This window comes from Pezoporus wallicus, unplaced genomic scaffold (genome assembly GCF_028554395.1).
Source record: "Pezoporus wallicus isolate ANWC-B61680 ecotype Strahan unplaced genomic scaffold, APGP_CSIRO_Pwel_v1 contig_4901, whole genome shotgun sequence".
NCBI lineage: Eukaryota > Metazoa > Chordata > Aves > Psittaciformes > Psittacidae > Pezoporus > Pezoporus wallicus.
Window position 1 is genome coordinate 3,296,327 of NW_026640354.1, and position 18,631 is coordinate 3,314,957.

Below are 18,631 nucleotides of genomic sequence, written 5' to 3' on the forward strand. Positions count from 1 at the left end.
ACTGGTTCCCTCATTAAATGCATCTGAAGTTGTTTTTTGTTTTGTTTTGTTTTTTTTTAACCTGATCAAGGCAGAGAAAGCACTACTGGCTTAACACTGTTAGACTGTTAGATTACTGAGCTAATGTTTTGACCATTTGAATTAGGAAGATCTGCATGCAATTTTAGATCCCTCTCAGAAGAGGAGTTCCCCATCTGAAGGCATGATAAACCATACCTTCCTCACCTTGGACAAGGATATCTATTAAGATTCAAAGCTATCACCATCAAAACCTGAGCTATCTAGGAGGAAAGGAGGACCAAAACTGTATTTGAATATATTAGTTTGACAACAGGCACAATACATAAGCCTAGGGTTCAAAAGAAAGGTATGTTTGCTTATTTCATTTCAGGTAACAGAGAGATGCCTCAAATTAGTGGTTGCTAAATTATTGACTCCACTAATATAGGAGACAGAAAGAATTCATATTAGCATTTTCTGGTCAGTGTGAAATTAATTCTCTAGTGGACATCTTCCATTTTGAATTTTGCATTCAGTCTGGAGACTAAACTGTTATAAGCCAGTGCACCCCCACCACACACACCTCTACAGCTTTAGCTGCCCCTACTCAGTTATAGGCTCCAATATAATGTGACTTTGTAACTTAGATCAGACCAGTGTCAAAAGAACTGTGAGAGGTGGGGGTCTGTGCCTCTTCACTCAGGAGTTACACTTAAGCTGAACCAGATGTGGTTGTGCATGGCCATACATTCTGATTGTCTGAGCCTTGATCTATGGATTTGGTGCCAAAGTCAAGGACCTGCCTTATCACTGAGGGCTTGCACAGGTACCAGATCCTCACTGTGGTGCTGTGATTTGACTTCCTGGCTTGATGTCAGATCTGATTCATCACCATGGGCTTGCCTGGTGATCTGGCATATTAGCTGTGCCTAGTTTCCATCACAAACCTCCTCTGCTCTTCTTGTTTGCGTGCTGTGGAACCTCATCTTTGCCAGCAAGGCCACTGTGCATGCCCTGTCGTCTCTTGGTTTCCCTCACAGGGCATCCCTGCTTCTCCCTGAACCTAGCACCTGATAAGGTGGTGCTGAAATGTCTACATGGTAAATGCTTTCAAGACAGGATTGAGCAAAGTCACACAGAAAATCTGAAACAGAACTGTTAGAAACACAGGTCTCTTGTGTCTCAGTTTCGTGTTCAAGCTATGAGTCTAACCTTCCTCACAGGTATTCATAACTAGATCTTTGTTTTGTGGAGGCATGTCTAATTCATCTTGAATGTTCTCCATGGAGGAGATAAAGAGGATTAAGATTTGTTTAAGGGATTGTAAAAAGTTGTCCTGGGGTACTGTGAAATCTAATTGTCAGGATAATGCACACATGCTTTATTTAGATTGTTTACATTCTGCCTGGCAGAACAAAAATTCAGTACCTCAGTGGGACATATAGACACTATCCAATATAAGTAGTAAGTAATACTAATTATACTGAGTTTGATTTACTTGTTAACATTGTTGAATTCTAAATTAACTTTAATAACTCAGGACAAATATCTCAGAGTAATTATAGACATTTCAATTAAAAAAAACGCACAATGAGGAGATGCTTTAAAAAAAAATCTAGCTAGAAAATTTGGCCTATGAAGAATGACATAACTTGGTTATTATGAGCTGTTATAATACAATCACATGAATTACTATGGCACATGAACCTTGTGCTTAGCTCTTGTTATCCAGTTCTGGTCATCCCATCTCCAGCACCCCCTGCTTCTTCCCTCCCATTCCCTGCAGATGAGAGGCCTTTAATATTTATCAAAATTATAGAAGGAGGAATCAAAAAGATCCAAGTAGCTAAGAAAGGAATGAAAACTAGGAGTCAGCTAGTCAGCTGAAAAAATGTTATACCATTCCCATTTCCTTTGTCTGAATTCAGTTGCCTTACATGGCCATTAATTTTGAGTGTATTTGACAGAGAAAGGTAAAGATGCCTAATAAGGGTTCTTTGTGTTGCCTTCTCAGGGTTTTAAAAAATCATCTGAATTTTGTATATACTGCATAGTGAACTTAAACAGCATTTTAGAAATACTGGAGTAACCCTTGCTGTCAATCAAGTACATAAAATGCAAGTACATTATTTTGAATTCAGTGTCAAAGCCAATCAGAATCTGGTCAAAATACTTAAATCAAGATATGACATTGCATTTCACCTGCAGAAGATAGTCTCCTGATTCTTAAAAAAATCTGTTTTCATTCAGGTCAACTTTTCAGATGCCCTTACAGTGCCTTCACTTTTGCTTTTTGCATGCAATAGAGAACAACCACTTTGAACAGTTAATCTGTAGAAACTACTGTGAATAAGAAAACATCTCTGGTTTTCCTGAGGCACAACAGATGCCATCAAAAGGAGCTATCACCAGGCCTGGCTCTGCGACATTTGCAATACTAATGTATACATCTGATATGACTCTGCTGTCTCTTTGGCACAACATCCAATATGCGAGCTATTTTCTGCTACAGTTATTCCAATATAAATTTTAGTTTTAATGCTATTGTTATTTCTTTCATTTCTTATGGTGTTCATCACAGTATCCTTATGAAATATAAATTCAGAATAGGAGCCCCAAAATGAAACTATATTGCTTTGGCTAAATATCCTTTATTTCCTGGAAATACTGCCTGTAGGTAGAAGTTCTATAAAGTTAAAATCTGATTCTACAGTGTGCAATACTCCAGAAAACTCAATTACACTTATGATATAAAGTGGAAAGAAAGAGTTTACTCCTGACTGTTTGTGCATGTTAGTTGATTAAAAAAAAAAAACAAAACATGGTAAATTCTTTTTAAATGGAGTATTTTAAATGTGAAATAAGGAAATAAGAAGCAGTGGTGGACTTTCTGGTTTCTACTGAACTCTAGTTTTTGGGAACCAACACCACAACATAATTGCTTTAATAAACTTCTTGTACCTGAACGCACTATCAACTGTTGATTGAATTTAAATGCCAGAGAAGCTATTAATTTGCTGAGAATTTCTGATAATTCTGTTTGAAAATAATCTATACTTTTGCAAAATCATTCAGAAGCATGTATTCTACACTCAAGTCTAGTTTTGCTGTTACTGCCATGCATGTCCAAGATAACTGTCATTATCTCCACAGTTAGCTTTAGGACATAGCCAGAAAAAAAACAAACAAACAAAAAAAATCTTAGCTTCCAATACTATTTGATCACTTACAAATTAACATCCACTGTCAAGGTGGTTTTCCTAGCTCCAATCATACCTAAAGAACTGGACAATCAAAAAGTGCCATTTTATATTATCCTTTTTCCCCACCATAGCCTGTTTACAGCATTTTTACCCAACAAACAGTATTTTACAGGATGCTGGACAGAAACTTGCTTGCTCTTTTTTTTTTTTTTTTCTCTTTATTTTTTTCCCCTGTCTGAGTAGTTTTTACAGTGCTATTACTTTTATAGGGTATTTTTGATGTACTAAATGTGTTTTCTGTCCTTACTCACAAAACATCTGAATGTTGCTTTATTGGAAACCAAACTAACTGGACTCTGGTGGCAAACATTCATAACAAAATTTCTAAACTGAATGAAAGCAGAACAAAGCTAAGGGTCAGTGTAAGGATGCTAAGTTATGTAATAATATTTCAAAGCACAGATGTGGAGAGCATAATCTGGACCTAACTTGATCTGAACTGTGGCTATTAATTAAATCTTGAAGATTTTAAAATTTGAGTTCGACAGTTACACTATTTTTATTGCAAAGGGACATTTGAATGATAATGGAGCATTTTCAAAGGGTGCTCAATGTCATCACTCAGCAAATGAGACTTTCAGTACATGTGCTGAGACAAGATTCTGATTGCACTGCTTGCAGTAAGAAATTAATTGGACACAGAAGAACTTTCTCCCTAAACTTACACCAACATTTATGTAAACATTAAAAATAGAACTGATGAGAATCTGGCACAAGCAATATAAGAAGTAAAATCAGTTAAGTGAAGCAGCTAGTTTAATCATATAAATAGGAATAAGCAAAATTTATTATGCAGCAGAGGTATATAAGATTGGAAATCATATATAAAATAGGAGAAAAGTGGGACAGAAACCTGCAAGTATGTTTTAATTATTTAATTATTTAATTAATTAATTACCATGCAAGTAATTACTGGGGCTTTTTAATAATGAACTACTATGTTTAGGTTATGTTTCTAGAATTTTTATATTATGCCTTTCTTCAGGTTTCGTTCTTTCTACCACAGATTAAATTCCTGGGCCCAGATGATTAAATTGAGAACAAAACCACCTCATTGGAACAGCATCTTGGCCTTGTTTTTCTTACATTCCTGAGAAAACTGTAGTCACCATCTACAGAATAATTTTCAGCTTTAGCCCAAACCTCAATATTCGACAGATTTGATGTGAATGAAAAAAATCCTACCCATTTAGATAATTAGAATCATAGAATAGTTAAGAGTTGGAAAGGACCTTCTACCAAAGGAAACTATTTTACCATAAAATATTAAGATGGTAATATAAACACTGGGTCTTACTGTTTTGTACCACCAAGAGGTTCAAATGCTGTGAAGAAACAAAACAGTGTTTTGCCAATTTAGCCATTCTTAGCTTAGCTGCGATAACTCCACCATAGCTGGGAGGTAACATAACTTTGTTTAAGCTGGTTTAATGGAATCGAACCCCCCCGCCAACCCAAACAAAACCACTCCTCCCCTCCTAGCACCGCAGATTGAACAATACCATTTCATGCCCAGCTATGGCTAGGAAAGACTTTAAACAATGCTAACATCAGTGACAGTGCAGATTAATGTGAGAATAGAGAATGCTGAGTGACAGGTAAAAATCTGGATTCAGCAGCCGATGCTATCAAGAGAAATTATATATATAGCGGAAAGAAAACAATCATAAAAGAATGCATATGTGACTCACTAGACAGAGAATCCCTCAAACCATACATTAAAAAGCTCATGAACAAATATGCTGATAGTTGACAGATTAAAAAATTACAAGCACAAGAAAATATTCTAACAAATGCCTACAAGAATGAAAAATGGCTAAATTCCTACACAGTCACTTGCCTCCCTATTTTCCAAGCTTTAAAAGAAAATCCCTAAATGCACACTTCAAGTACATTTAAAGAACAAACACATATATTCAGCAAACTCCCTCTAATACCTTGTCAAATCAAATAATAAACAATGTAAACATAAACACTTCAACCTTCTCTAAGCTTTGCTGTTGAGTACCATTTCTAAGTAGATGAACTAGTGTCATATTTGAATGTCTTATCCTATTGATGTAGAGTCTCTCCCATTTCAGTTTATGAGAGATTTGGATATCTATAATTTTAACTTCTGAAAATTATTTCTAAGTGCAACCATGAATGTAAAATAGATGATGTAGTATAAAATCACTGGCCATGTTTTGTAGTAGTGGAACTATTCATCCAAGAAACAGGTGTAAGTTCAATTTGGCAAAGTTAAATGACAGTCATTTTGCAAAAATTAACTTTTCTTTGTGATTGTTGACTGTGAATGGAGACCATTATATTTCATTGCCTAGATAGTTTTCAAAGCTAAATGAGCATTAAAAACTTTCATTCTATGGTTCTGCAATGAAGAATCTAAGATACTTAATGGCAAAAAGAGATATTCCCTTTAATCTTTATGAACATATTGTACCCTCTTGAGGTAAAAATGAGAAAGGAGGGGATAAGCTTGCTGTATTTTTGATAAATGTTTCCCTCAGAAATGAGAGAAATCTTGTATGCACAGATGCAGCAGCCTGCCTGACTGCCAATCCCTGAAGATCCGATCATCCTGATTACTGTTCCACAGTTCCTTCCCCTTGGGCAAGCCAGACTCTTTTCATTCCTCTGCTTTATCGGCGATGAGATTTTGGTGCCAATATAGGGAAGAAATATGTTTCACCAAAGGGCACAATTTACACACATAGAAATGGGTTTCCAATTATTTACCTTTGAGATCAGCTCACATTCCAGGTATGCTGCTCTACAACAAGACCAGAGACAGTAATTTCTGGACAACTTACTATAATAATATACTATTTTCCCATGGATGTACTTGAAATCTACCTCTATTCAAGACACTTGACTACTGAGTAATGGAAGACAGTGAGGCCATAAGATTTTTATAACAAATTACAAAAAACGGCATATAACTAACACTGCTAACTATTAACTAATGAAATTTGCACTAAAAGTGTGTCCTGGGTTCAGCAGTAGCAGTCATTTTTCTACTTCTTAGTAGAAGGTGCAGTGCTGTGTTTTTGACTTTCGACCTGGAAACAGCACTGGTAACACCGATGTATTTAGTTGCTGCTCAGTAATGTTTACTCTGACCAAGGACTTTCTGAGTCTCATGCTCTGCCAGGGAGGAGTGGAAGCCAGGAGGAAGCAGAGACAGGACACCTGACCCAAACTAGCCAAAGAGGTATTCCATACCACAGCATGTCATGCCCAGTATAGAAACTGGGGGCAGTTACCCGTAAGGTAATCACTGCTCAGTCGGGCTGGGTATCGGTTGGCAGGTGGTGAGCGGTTGTATTCTCTTCCCTTGTTATTTCCCTTATCATTACTATTATTGGTGATAGCAGTAGTGGTTTTGTGTTATACCTTAGTTACTGGACTGTTCTTATCTCAAACTGTGGGAGTTACATTCTTTTGATTCTCCTCCCCATCCCTCCTGTAGCAGGGGGGAGGAAGGGGAAGAAGAGCGAGAGAGTGGCTGCATGGTTCTGAGTTACTGGCTGGGCTGAAACCATGACAAAGTGGAAGACCTTATAAGTTAGAAAAAAATGACCACAAAATAATCGTCATCAAAGAACAGCATAAGCTTTGACCCATAGATTATATGAAAAGTCATTCATGTAATGAGATCAGATTTCTTTTCTGTAAGATCATTTCCCAAACTATATTCTTATTTTACAGAAAAATTCTACCTGTGGCTGACTGCATATCTCAATGTATGTGGACAGTGTTTGTTAGGACAAAAAAAGAAAAAGAACCACAACAATATCAAGCTATTTGGTACCACTGATGGGCAATTTAAGCATTTGCTCTCCTTGCATCTGGTACCATTCAAACACTGCAGGCCACAGAGTTGTACCAAATTTTTTGAGTGAGAAAACATTTTTCTTAGCACTGTAAAGACTTAGAGGAGGAGGAGTAAAAAAAAAAAAAAAAGAAAAACGCTTATCAGAGTTTCTCTTGAAATTTTCCAATGGGGGAGAAGGAGGGGAAGCTATATTCACCCATAGTAGAACAGTCCTCTGATTTATATCACAAACATTCTCAAAGATCCCCTATCTCAGCCTTGAGACAGAGCAGCAAATAGGGTCCTCAAACTCACAGCTGAAGTCAAAGGAAAGCAAAACAAAAACCATGAAATGAATGAATTTATGGGTTTAGAAATCACAAGGTACAAAAGACACTTCATAACTTTCAGACCCTGTTCTTGATTTTAGCCAATCAAGTGCATGGGTGCTTTGGGATGCTCTGAACTGATCTTACTGACATGGTTAGCTCTGTCACCATTATATAACCTGATCTTAATAGAATTGCAGAGTATCTGTGGTCCATATACTCTCCAACTCTACATATTAAAAAAAAATAATAATTACACAGGCAGAAACGTAATTACTCAGAATTATATCTGCATATGTTTACACGGCTTTGACATTTGATCTCAACAATATCTTATAACTCCACTGCTAAAATAATTATTTACCATAAAAATATTTTTCTCTGCTATTAATAATCCAACAACGCACTCACAAAGCTTGAAAAAAATACAAAAGGCTTATCCAGTTTGTTACCTCGTTATCATAGAACTAACTAGGTTGAAAAGACCTTTAAGATCATCAAGTCCAACCATTACCAAGACCACCACTAAACTATGTCACCAAGTGCCTCATCTACATGTTTTTTTTAATGCTTCCGGGAACAGTAATTCAACCACTTCTCTGGGAATCCTGTTCCAGTACCTGATCACCCTCTTGGTGAAGAATGTTTTACTAATATCCAATCTAAATCTTCCCTGGCTGTTATGCAACTTCCAGGAAGCATCTGTTATGTTACTTCCAGGGTATACATGAGACAGGTTAGTTTTACCATACTGCTGATGTGTTGTTTCAATAGTAATCCTGCTCAGTACAAGAGGAACTGCAGGTTCAGACCCCTGGTGTGTGCGTTTGGCTGAGAAGCCACTGGCACGAGGCTACCATCTGCAGGCTTATGTCTGAACGCCTCTCAGTGAGATTCCCCCCTAGACACTTGATGTTGTGCTGTTGCATCATCGGTCGCTCAAGATTGACCCAGGAAATGACAGTCTTGCTCAAAATGTGTGGGTTAAAGCCCTTCCTGAATCTTCGTTAGTGAAGACAGGCCTTTCTCACAGGAGAAGGAAAACTCCTATCTTCAAACCCGGGCAGATGGAGCTCATCTAGCTTTGTATGGTCCTCCATCGAAGAGAAGGACACTCTTACAAAACCTATGACCTGCGGACTTTGCTGTCACCGTCCTAGCTAGCTAGGCCCTGGCAGTTAAATCTCAGGTGTAAAGGGTGGGGCCAGTTCTGCGCAAGATGCACCTCACCTAAAAAATCCACTGTGCAGGCTGGAAGGGCTTATTTTCACTTATCTGTATGAACAGGCGAGGGTTAAAACAGTAGGTGACAAGGTGCATGGGAAGCTGCAGCTCCAACCTTGCATGCAGGCGGACCGGCGCATGTGTAGCTCAAGATTGCTCAGGAGATGACAGTTCTGGTCGGACACTTCCTGATTGCCTAAGCACCCTTTTTCCAACCAGATTTGCATATCCCACATGCCCTTGGTCATCGTGCTTGTAGTAAGCGTGGTTAAAGCCCTTCCCAAATCTTCGCTTGTGAAGCCAAGCCATCAATACATTTTGAAAAAGGCAGATGGGTACTGCTGTTTGGAAATAAAACCTACAGTCTTCACTGAGGAAATCATCGCAGCAGGCTGATTTGTCTATTAGTCTAGATAGATCTTTCTCTCACTTTTCTGCTTTGTTTGGTAGGAAATCAGTCTATTTCCACTTTTTTTTGCTAGTTTTTACCAGATGAAAGTATGTTTCCTTGGCTTTATTCCTATTTTAACTAATTTATATTTTGTGGATTTTTAATGTCGCTCTGTGTAATTTTCTTTCATTTTCAGTAGTGACTGAGTAACAAAACCCTGTAGAATTCATTAAAACTGATGGTGAACTTTGCTATTTACAGTACTTAGCCACACCACCTCTAGCTGACCACCTCTAGCTGGTGTACCACCAGATGCTAGCTGGATGTTCTTGTGGTGTCTGCCTTACAAAGACACAAAATCCCATAATGAGTCATCAATCTGTGCAGAATTGCATCTTATCTGACTGACACTCTGGTGCCTCCCCTGTTTAAGGGGAGGACTGTATTGTCTGGAATGTATTGACACTGGACTATTGCCTCCTCGGTGTGCATTTACTTCATTAACGCAAAGCTACCACCAACAACTCTTAATTTCTACCCTCTTAAGCCTCCTTCTACTTGGAAATGGCTGGGAGTTACCTAAAGATGCAGCTGTCAGAGGCAAAGGAGTAAATAAAATCAGATAATTAGTTTCTCAGGGCAACACTTATGTTCACCTGTTAAAAAAATGGCCTGTCATAAAACACATGATCCCTTGAGAAAATATCAGCTGTCAATTGCTCATGTAAAAAGGGGTCTATAAACAGAGTAATTCAGTAAAGAGTTTAGAGATAGAAATTTAGGAATGATACAAGAATCTAAGTTACATATACTTAAAATCTGTAAAAAGTTATTTGCACAAATGGCTTCAGACACTGCTTTCTGTTTCAGGTGGTGGTGTTTGTCTTTCTTTAATTAGACTGAATCCTGGATGTCTGTATGTTTTATAGTTTCCATTTCATTAGAACCTTTTACTCCACTGTATCTTACTTAGTATAAAGCAGCTAAGGGAAACAGCTTAGATTATTCCAGTTTCCTACATTTTCTACAGCACCCATTTAAAAACACTGAATGGTTAATTTATTCAGCTTTACCATTAATAAATAAAATTACCATTAATAAATAAAATACACAAAACTAACTCCTGAACTATTACTATTACTTAGAATATAACAATAGAATTAAGTTAGATTTTTTTTAGCCACATTTTGAAGATCATTTGCTAAGATTCATATACACATTTTCTTGATATTAGTAATTTTTAATCTTAAGTAACTGAGGCGTTTCCTCAGGATCACTGAGTATGCAGATTTAGAAAAAGAGAGAAAAAAATCCACCCTTTTATGCACTGCTCACAGATAATTTTTCAGGGAACGGGAATCATTTAATGAGCTTATTTGATATTGAGAAAGAAATACGAGCTCTCAAGCATTTACTTCAGACACTCAGGTGCTAGGATGAGTGAGACCTTCAAAGCGTGCATGAAGATTTTCCTGTTTAATCAGTGGAGAAAGCTTGAGTCTTCTGAAAGACAACATATTGATCTGATCAAGGAAATCCTGAGGCTGCTGCAAATGAAATTATATGAATATATAGTAAGTAGGAGTATAAAGGAGAATAAAACAATTCCAATTGACCTTTCTCTGTAGTTTTTCTATCCTTTTGTCTATTTTTCTCTGAAAACTGTCTCTTCTGGTAGCCTTTCGCTACAAGAAACTTGTTATGTATTTTTAGGGGAAATGAAGAATAGGAAAAGAGGTGGGTGACACTGGCTGTGTACGAGTCTTGGGAGCTGAAGTGGATTTTTTTTTGCGGAGTGAAGTAAGAAATGTGACAGATTCCCACTTTCATTTCAACTGACAGAATGCAGGTTTGGGGCAGGAAAGACTGGTGGGCTACATCTCAGTGTGAAACAGAGGATTAGGACCAGGAGCCAAAGTCATAAGTGAAAAGAGACTTACATAAGTGAAAAGAGACTTACTTACAACTGCTCTGACTACCATGCCTGCTATACAAGAACAAAGTTTAACCAATTATGCAGCACAGTACAATGAGAAAAACATTAATTATGCCTACCAGGACTGGTTTCTTACCTGGGACTACCCCTTGAACCATGCCTCGACATTGTTTGGGTAGGTGCCAGGAATTAAAAAGTATGGACAACTGTGGGACAGTTCTCAAGCATGCACTTAGTCCTTTCTGATTCATGTTTATAGTCACATTCATAAAAGCTGATTCTAGCCTGAAAGATGATGGGCACTGACTCTTTCAGGCTGTTTTGAGAAAAAATTGGATATTAAGATAAAGAAAAGTAGCAAAAGTCATATAGCAAAATTATGTAATAAAATATAAAAAATTATTGTTAGCTAAATATAAATATTTTGTTATTCAAAAGCTATGTAGAAATCTGAAGAGAATACAAATACTCTGCGAACTGAAGGGGACTTATGTCTTTATATCTATTAGGGATGTATTTGCTTTGCAAAATCATTTAATTTTTTTCTTGATAAAATTTGTTCTGACAAAACAAACATAATAATTATTACAGAGATATTACACACGAACTATGATGCACTACAAAAATGATTCCCAATCACCTTCTTAAAAATTATAAGTACAATAAGGCTGTCCACCTAAATTTTGCTTTGCAAAAACATACGGTATTCTGGAATAACTTGATGGAAACAGGAAAGAGATCTGAATGGCTGTTTTGAGCCATTCTATGGAATTTGCACTTTAATTTTTCTGACAGGTCCAATTTCCTTTCTATGGGGATAAAATGTTGAAAATTTGCCAGCTGAATTTTTAATAACCACACATATCCACTTCTAAATTCACAATACTATGCTTTAGCATTATGCATCCTCAGAACAAGTAGCAATTTCATTACAAATTAATTCTGAGTATATACCCATATAGTTATTAAAATATTTGTTTCCTGACTGAAAATGTTAAACGTTTCTTTACACCTTTGGACAAATTAGCACCAATGTTGTGGGGTCTTTTTTAATTTTTTTTAATATATTTGAAAAAAACCCCTTTCAAATATTAAAACAAATTTAGTCTCTTTGTATATATTAGTCCAGTGCTGCATTTAAGATACACATGACTAACTCTGATACAAAAAAGATAAGCAGACTAGGAAGACAACATTAGGATAGTATAATAACCATATAATGTGGAGAAGTTTCTAGACAGTATGAACAGGATCTACCGTTTACAAGACCTACAAGTCTTACCTTGGGAAAAGGTGAAAGAACCCACAGTAAGAGATAAAAATCCAGCTTGCTCATTTTCTAGGATTCCCAAAGCTCAGCAGGTCTATCATTGCTTTTGTCTTACAACTAGAGTGGGTACATCTCTGAAAACTCCTTTCACCACTAACATTTCTATGTATCTCTAGCTAGGACTGGAAGATTTTAAGATAGCCTCCATAAGCCTGCTGGATTATTTAACCTTTTGGGATAAATTTAATGGATATGAACATGGAATGGAAAATTGAAGGGGGAACAAGAAAGTATACAAAGACAGTGGACAACAGACTCTCGTTTAAAATAATTTTCTCCCCTGTGGCGTCCTAGACTGTCTGCAAAAGCAGAAGTCAGACTTTTCTCTCAGCCAATACTTATAAATCTTATCTAAGCAGCTAAGTATGAAGTCTTGAATGAAAATTTATATTATTACACTGGATAAGGTTAATCATCTGAGTACCAGTGTCATGGAAGCCATTTTGAAGTAGAGATAAATTAGTTAGAAAATTATTTATGCCTGGAAACATATCTTATAACTTTTCATTTTTTCATATATCATAGCTAGCTGCATTCACCATGTAGATGTCTACTTGCTTTTATTTTATTGCTTTTAAGACTTTGACCTCATGCGCATTCAGAATTACATGTTCCAATGTACAGTTTAGTTAAGAAACGTCATTTTTCCTGTGAGCAAGATTAAACAGAGATGTCAGCCTAGTTTCTCTTCTCATTCAGCTTTCAGTTATGTACATCTAGTCCTTTTCTACAATCTCTTCTCAAATATCTACTCTAATCATTTCAGTTCTCAATCTGTTACATTTTTTTATCATGAAGCTCTGAACCTTTCTGTTTTCACAGGTTTTATTTACTCACAAGGTAGCACTCCTCTTTGCTTTAGATGGCATGAATCATTCAAGCCTAAGCTAGTCACTAGGAGGTTTTCATTGCCAGCAGAAAAACTTGCAGAACGCAACCCATGCCCTTACTTTAGATGTCTGAGATGATATGAATTGCTCTCCTGAACAACAGTTTCCCTTGAATGTAAAGGAAGCTTAGGGTAACTTTGGTAAACTTTGTGATGCTTAAAGAAAGTGCAATGAATCACAACCATATAATCTCAATTGAGAAGGGCATTGCAGGTGATGGCTACTGAAAAAAAAAACTCCAAACATACAAACAACAACAACAAAAAAAACAAAACAAAGCAAAAAACTCAACCTCCCAAATCTGTACCTTCTTTAGGCTGCTTTTTTTTTCACACAAATTCTGTTTTTCTCTGAGCTCTGCTCAAAAGAGAGATTGTCCTGGGTTCAGCAGTAGCAGTCATTTTTCTCCTTCTTGGTAGCTGGTGCAGTGCTGTGCTTTGACTTTCGGCCTGGGAACAGAGCTGATAACACTGATGTTTTGGTCTGGTCAAGGACTTTCTGAGCCTCATGCTCTGCCAGTGAGGAGAAGAAGCCAGGAGGAAGCAGAGACAGGACATCTGACCCAAACTGACCAAAGAGGTATTCCATACCGCAGCACGTCATGCCCAGGATGTAATTGGGAGTTACCCGAAAGGGCTAGGACTACAGGGTTGGAGGAGGTATCGGTCGGTGCTTGGTTAGGCTGGGGGGGGTGACTTATCAGTCGGCTGGTGCTGAGGTGTTGTATTCTCTTCCCTTGTTATTTTCTCTTATCATTGTTGTCGTTGGTGGTAGCAGTGGTGATTTGTGTTGTACGTTGGTTGCTGGACTGTTCTTGCCTCAACCTGTGGGAGTTGCATTCTTTCGATTCTCCTCCCCATCCCTCCAGGAGTGAGGAAGGGGAGAGCCCCTGGGGGGAGGGGGGGCAGGACATGGGACTTGACTGCTTCCAGCCCGGCATCACTCACTGGGAGTGAGTAAACGAGCTGTCTGGCTCGGTTTAAACCACAACAGGAATTTTACTGAATTTTCTTGGATTCCTACCTTATGTATGGTCTGAAATAGTCCCTCTTACATACTTTGTCAACACTGAATTTATCTGTCAGTAGATACTCTCTTTTCATTTTGCTATACCTCCTGCAGATCTTCAGATTTTCCTCTCTTTGACTAGTCTAAATAACTTGGTGATATCTGCAATTTTGGAACATCACTATCACTCAAACATCAGTACTCATAAGATTAACATTAACACAAAGTGGCTTTTCTCATGCTAAAAATTCTGTTTATTTTCTGTCACTTCTAAGTAACATCCATGAAAACACACTGCACTTCAAGATTATTTGGTGTTCCTTCTAATATCTTCTAAGAGCTGTAAGCTTTATTTTTGACAGATAGACACTCCATTATTTTGTCTGCTTCTAATGAAATTTATTTCACAATAGAGGGAAATTTTTTTTTACAAAAAAAAATCCTAATTTGCCATAGAAATATGTATCTCCTAATTACTGCTCCCTTTATATTTCTTGATAGCTATTTAGCCATCTTTTAGTACATTTCTTCAAAATTCTTAATAGTATACTGTGATGTGACCCCTAAATCACCCAAAGCCCTTAGGTGGATCTATTTAGGCCTTTAGCTCTCCAAAAAAGTTCAAAAGGCTGTTAAAAGCCAAGATAAATTCTTTGATCTAAAATCAGTAACTCACCTTTTAAAACAGAGAAATCTGAAAGCAAGTAGTTAACATAGAATGGTAATATGGTTTAAAAGCTTTTCTCCCCCTGCATGTTGTAACCTTGCAGGTGGGTCTGTGCTTTCAGCTAATTCAGGGACACTGTGTGGTAGCACAAGATGCTGTTATTTCACACTATCCTTCTCCTGGGCTCAGCAGGTCCTGAAGAAGAGGAGGAGGTGGAGGGTGAGGAGGAGGAAGAAGAGAAGGAGCAGGATGAGGAAGGAGGCTTTCATCCCCTATCAGAGGCTTTTATTTCACCTAATCATTTCCTAGAGGAATATAATATAGAACTGAGCGCACACAAAGAAAACAAATACCCTCTGTCCCAGCCGTGCACTATCAATCAAAGCAAATTGTTGCTTTTGCATTTGTTAATATTTTTATAGCATACTCTCAGTCCTTGTGAGAAGATCTAAGAGGACATGGGCTCCACGTTAATGGTAATACATTTCATTTGATCGAGCTGCTTAAATGAACCCCAAAGCACAGATCATCTGGGCTTGGAACTGGTCTCCGATGTTTTGTTCAGAAGCAATGAAAAATTTGAGATAAAGGCCACCACACTGAAAAGTTTAACAGTAGCATGGCAAATGTCCTTATGGAATTTCTTAACTATTTTCAGGTGTATAATAATGTGGTATGGTCTAGCCTACCATACCATTAATGTAACATTCATAACTTCCCATGTTTCATGAGCTGTGACTATGCAGTGGATGGTCACTGCAGTGTAGCTGTTGTGTAGTAACTTGTTAAAACACAGCTACTTGCTTCTGTGTCTTGAAACTTGCTTCTGTACCTTGAAAGGATAAAATACAATTCCATCTGTGTGGGATCACAGGAGATTAGCATATCTGTCAAGCGTGATTAGATGTTCAAATTGTATATGAATCACTATAGTGCCTATCAATTAGAAATGAACTTGTAAACTGAAATTAGTGGAAGGAAACCAAAAGCTTAATATAGTGTGAAATTTGCTGAAGAACTGGATTTTTTTTTCTGACAAGAAGCAGTATTTCATCTTTAGTACAGAATCCTTTTTCTCATATATCTGAATTGTAAAGTGACTTTAAAATGAAAATACAACAAAAGGCATTTAAAATATCTGAAGGAATATTTTATGTCAAATAACTATGGAGTAAGTATCGGATAGTTCTATTTAAAGATTAATATATAAAACTTGGGCCTCCTTTATGCACATATCTTCTTCCTGCATGAAATGTGTTTGCTATTTTATTACAAATAATAAAATAAGACCACAGACATTTTTAAACACTTGTTGGTACAGCAGAATTAAAATGAAGACAACAACTGCACAGTTCATTCCTCTCAGTTGAGATCAACATAAACATTCCCCAAGTTCTGAGTACATAGTCAGTCAGATACAATTATGCCAGCCCCCCTGAGGATAACTACATTAAAACTGAATTATTCCAGACACATTCCTTCTTTGTTTACAAAAATAAGAAATTCTTGCTGATAACAATCTTGAGTCCCCATCTTATCATTTCACCTGAGTGCAAGTATTCTGGTCAATGAGTTGCACAGCAGTGAAGCTGTCCTTTTTTGATGGTTGACCAGCAATGAGAGGATAAACACACCAGTATGTCAAAGCACAGAGCTAGGTAGTAAGAATAAACTTATAAATTAATTTACTCTTCTCAGTTTCTTTCTATTCCTTTGATGGTTATATAGTTAAGAACAGACCTATTCCTGAGTGCCTAAAAATAACTTACATGTGCGAAGAGAAAGATAATTAAAAAGGGACTGTTAAAATTATGCAGTTATCTAGACTAGTGTTGTGGTTTAAACACGGCCAGACAGCTTGTTCACTCACTCTCAGTGAGTGGTGCTAGGCTGGAAACAGTCGAGGACAGCACCCCCCCACCCCGAGGGCTCTCCCCTTCCCCGGTCCTGGAGGGATGGGGAGGAGAATCAAAAGAATGCAACTCCCACAGGTTGAGGCAAGAACAGTCCAGCAACCAATGTACAACACAAATCACCACCGCTACCACCAACAACAACAATTATAAGAGAAAATAACAAGGGAAGAGAATACCATACCACCTGCCAAAAAATGAGTCTGACCCAGAAGACCCCGTGTCCTTTCGGGTAACTCCCAGTTACCCCCCTGGACATGATGTGCTGTGGTATGGAATACCTCTTTGGCTAGTTTGGGTCAGGTGTCCTGTCTCTGCTTCCTCCTGGCTTCCACTCCGCCTTGGCAGAGCATGAGACTCAGAAAGTCCTTGGTCAGAGTAAACATTACTGAGCAGCAACTGAAAACATCAGTGTTATCAGCACTGTTCCCAGGCTGAAAGTCAAAACACAGCACTGCACCAGGTACCAAGAAGGAGAAAAATTGACTGCTACTGCTAAACCCAGGACAACTAGACAGAGCATAGCATAATTTCTGGTTCAATTGGAAAGTCCTTGTTTTTAACTGTTTGAAACCATGAATATCTAGAGACACAGATTATTGGAATGTATCTTCTTAAAATATTTTCCAGTGAAGTGTTTTTTTTTTCCGTTTGCCAAAGGACAAACAGATCAGGACAACATGGCAAGCATAATGGGCTGTGCTCTTTAAATAATCTTATCTTTTTATTTTGTCATAAAACTGCCATGAAACAAGCATTTCAATAAAGATACTTTTCTTCATAAATTCTTGCTGGGTCTAGCATAATGAAGGACTGACAACTTGAAAGAAGCTTTAAGTGTTATTACAGCACAAACAGTAAACAAAAGAAATAAAAAAATCACTGGTTAAAAGCTGAAGATACCCATGCTGTCTACTGAAATGTTTTAAACATTTTAAGACTGCCAGAGTTGGTTTTGGTGAGTTCTTTGACATGTCTCCAATACAAGGCTATGCCTTGCACGGGTTAGTGTTTCCAAGCCTGTCACTGTAAATATGAACAGGAGAACAATAACAAATATTTATTATTGCACATTACGTTATATTTGCAATAGGGACAGTTGAAAAAATTTTCTTCTTTATTCTGCCAACTAATTTCTAAATGACTGTATTTTCTAAGTAACTTTAATGACTTTCTGAAGAACTGATTGACATAAAGATGCAGGAAGATGCTAACTGAAAATCCGAAAGAATATGTTGAAACCAGAAGCTTTCCTACCAGAAAAACATATCTTGAATTTGTCCATTTCATAGAGCTACCTAATACTTTCTTGGCATCATGAAAATGCAGCTATAGAAAGTTAATTGAATAAAGAAGATAAGAAGCAAAGACAAAATGCTGAGAAAATAGCTTTTCAGACTAACTATTTTAGTTGAATTTTTAATAAGATGCTGCAATATTGCAGAAGCATTTCTGGCTATAATAATTGGAATTCAGTTCGTAAGTATTTCTGTATTTCATGTTTGTTATTATTTGATTATATTTCCTGGCAACTCTCCACTGACAAAAAAAAATGTTTGAAAACCAAATCTGAATAAAATTTTGAAACTGTCATACATAGAAAGAACTGATGTAAGAATCTATAGGCTTTAACTATTCCGGAAACTAAATTTTTAATTATTGTTTACCTGTCTACGCTGATTATATTACATCATAACATGAAAAACCTGTTCTTTGGGAGAACAGACTATTAAAAGAGATAATGTCAAAAAAAATCATTTTTCAAGCTATTACGTATATAATTATTATCTTAATTGGCATGATTTTCTAAATTACCATTGAAACATTGTATATCCTGGAAATTCTTTAACATATATGTCGTGG

The 18,631-nt window shown here is 37.1% G+C and overlaps 1 protein-coding gene across 8 annotated transcripts in view; it reads right to left on the minus strand.

The window, feature by feature from the left end:
• ADGRB3 (adhesion G protein-coupled receptor B3) overlaps window positions 1–18,631 on the minus strand; it is a 468,139-nt gene that overhangs the window by 208,846 nt on the left and 240,662 nt on the right. The window lies entirely within an intron of this gene.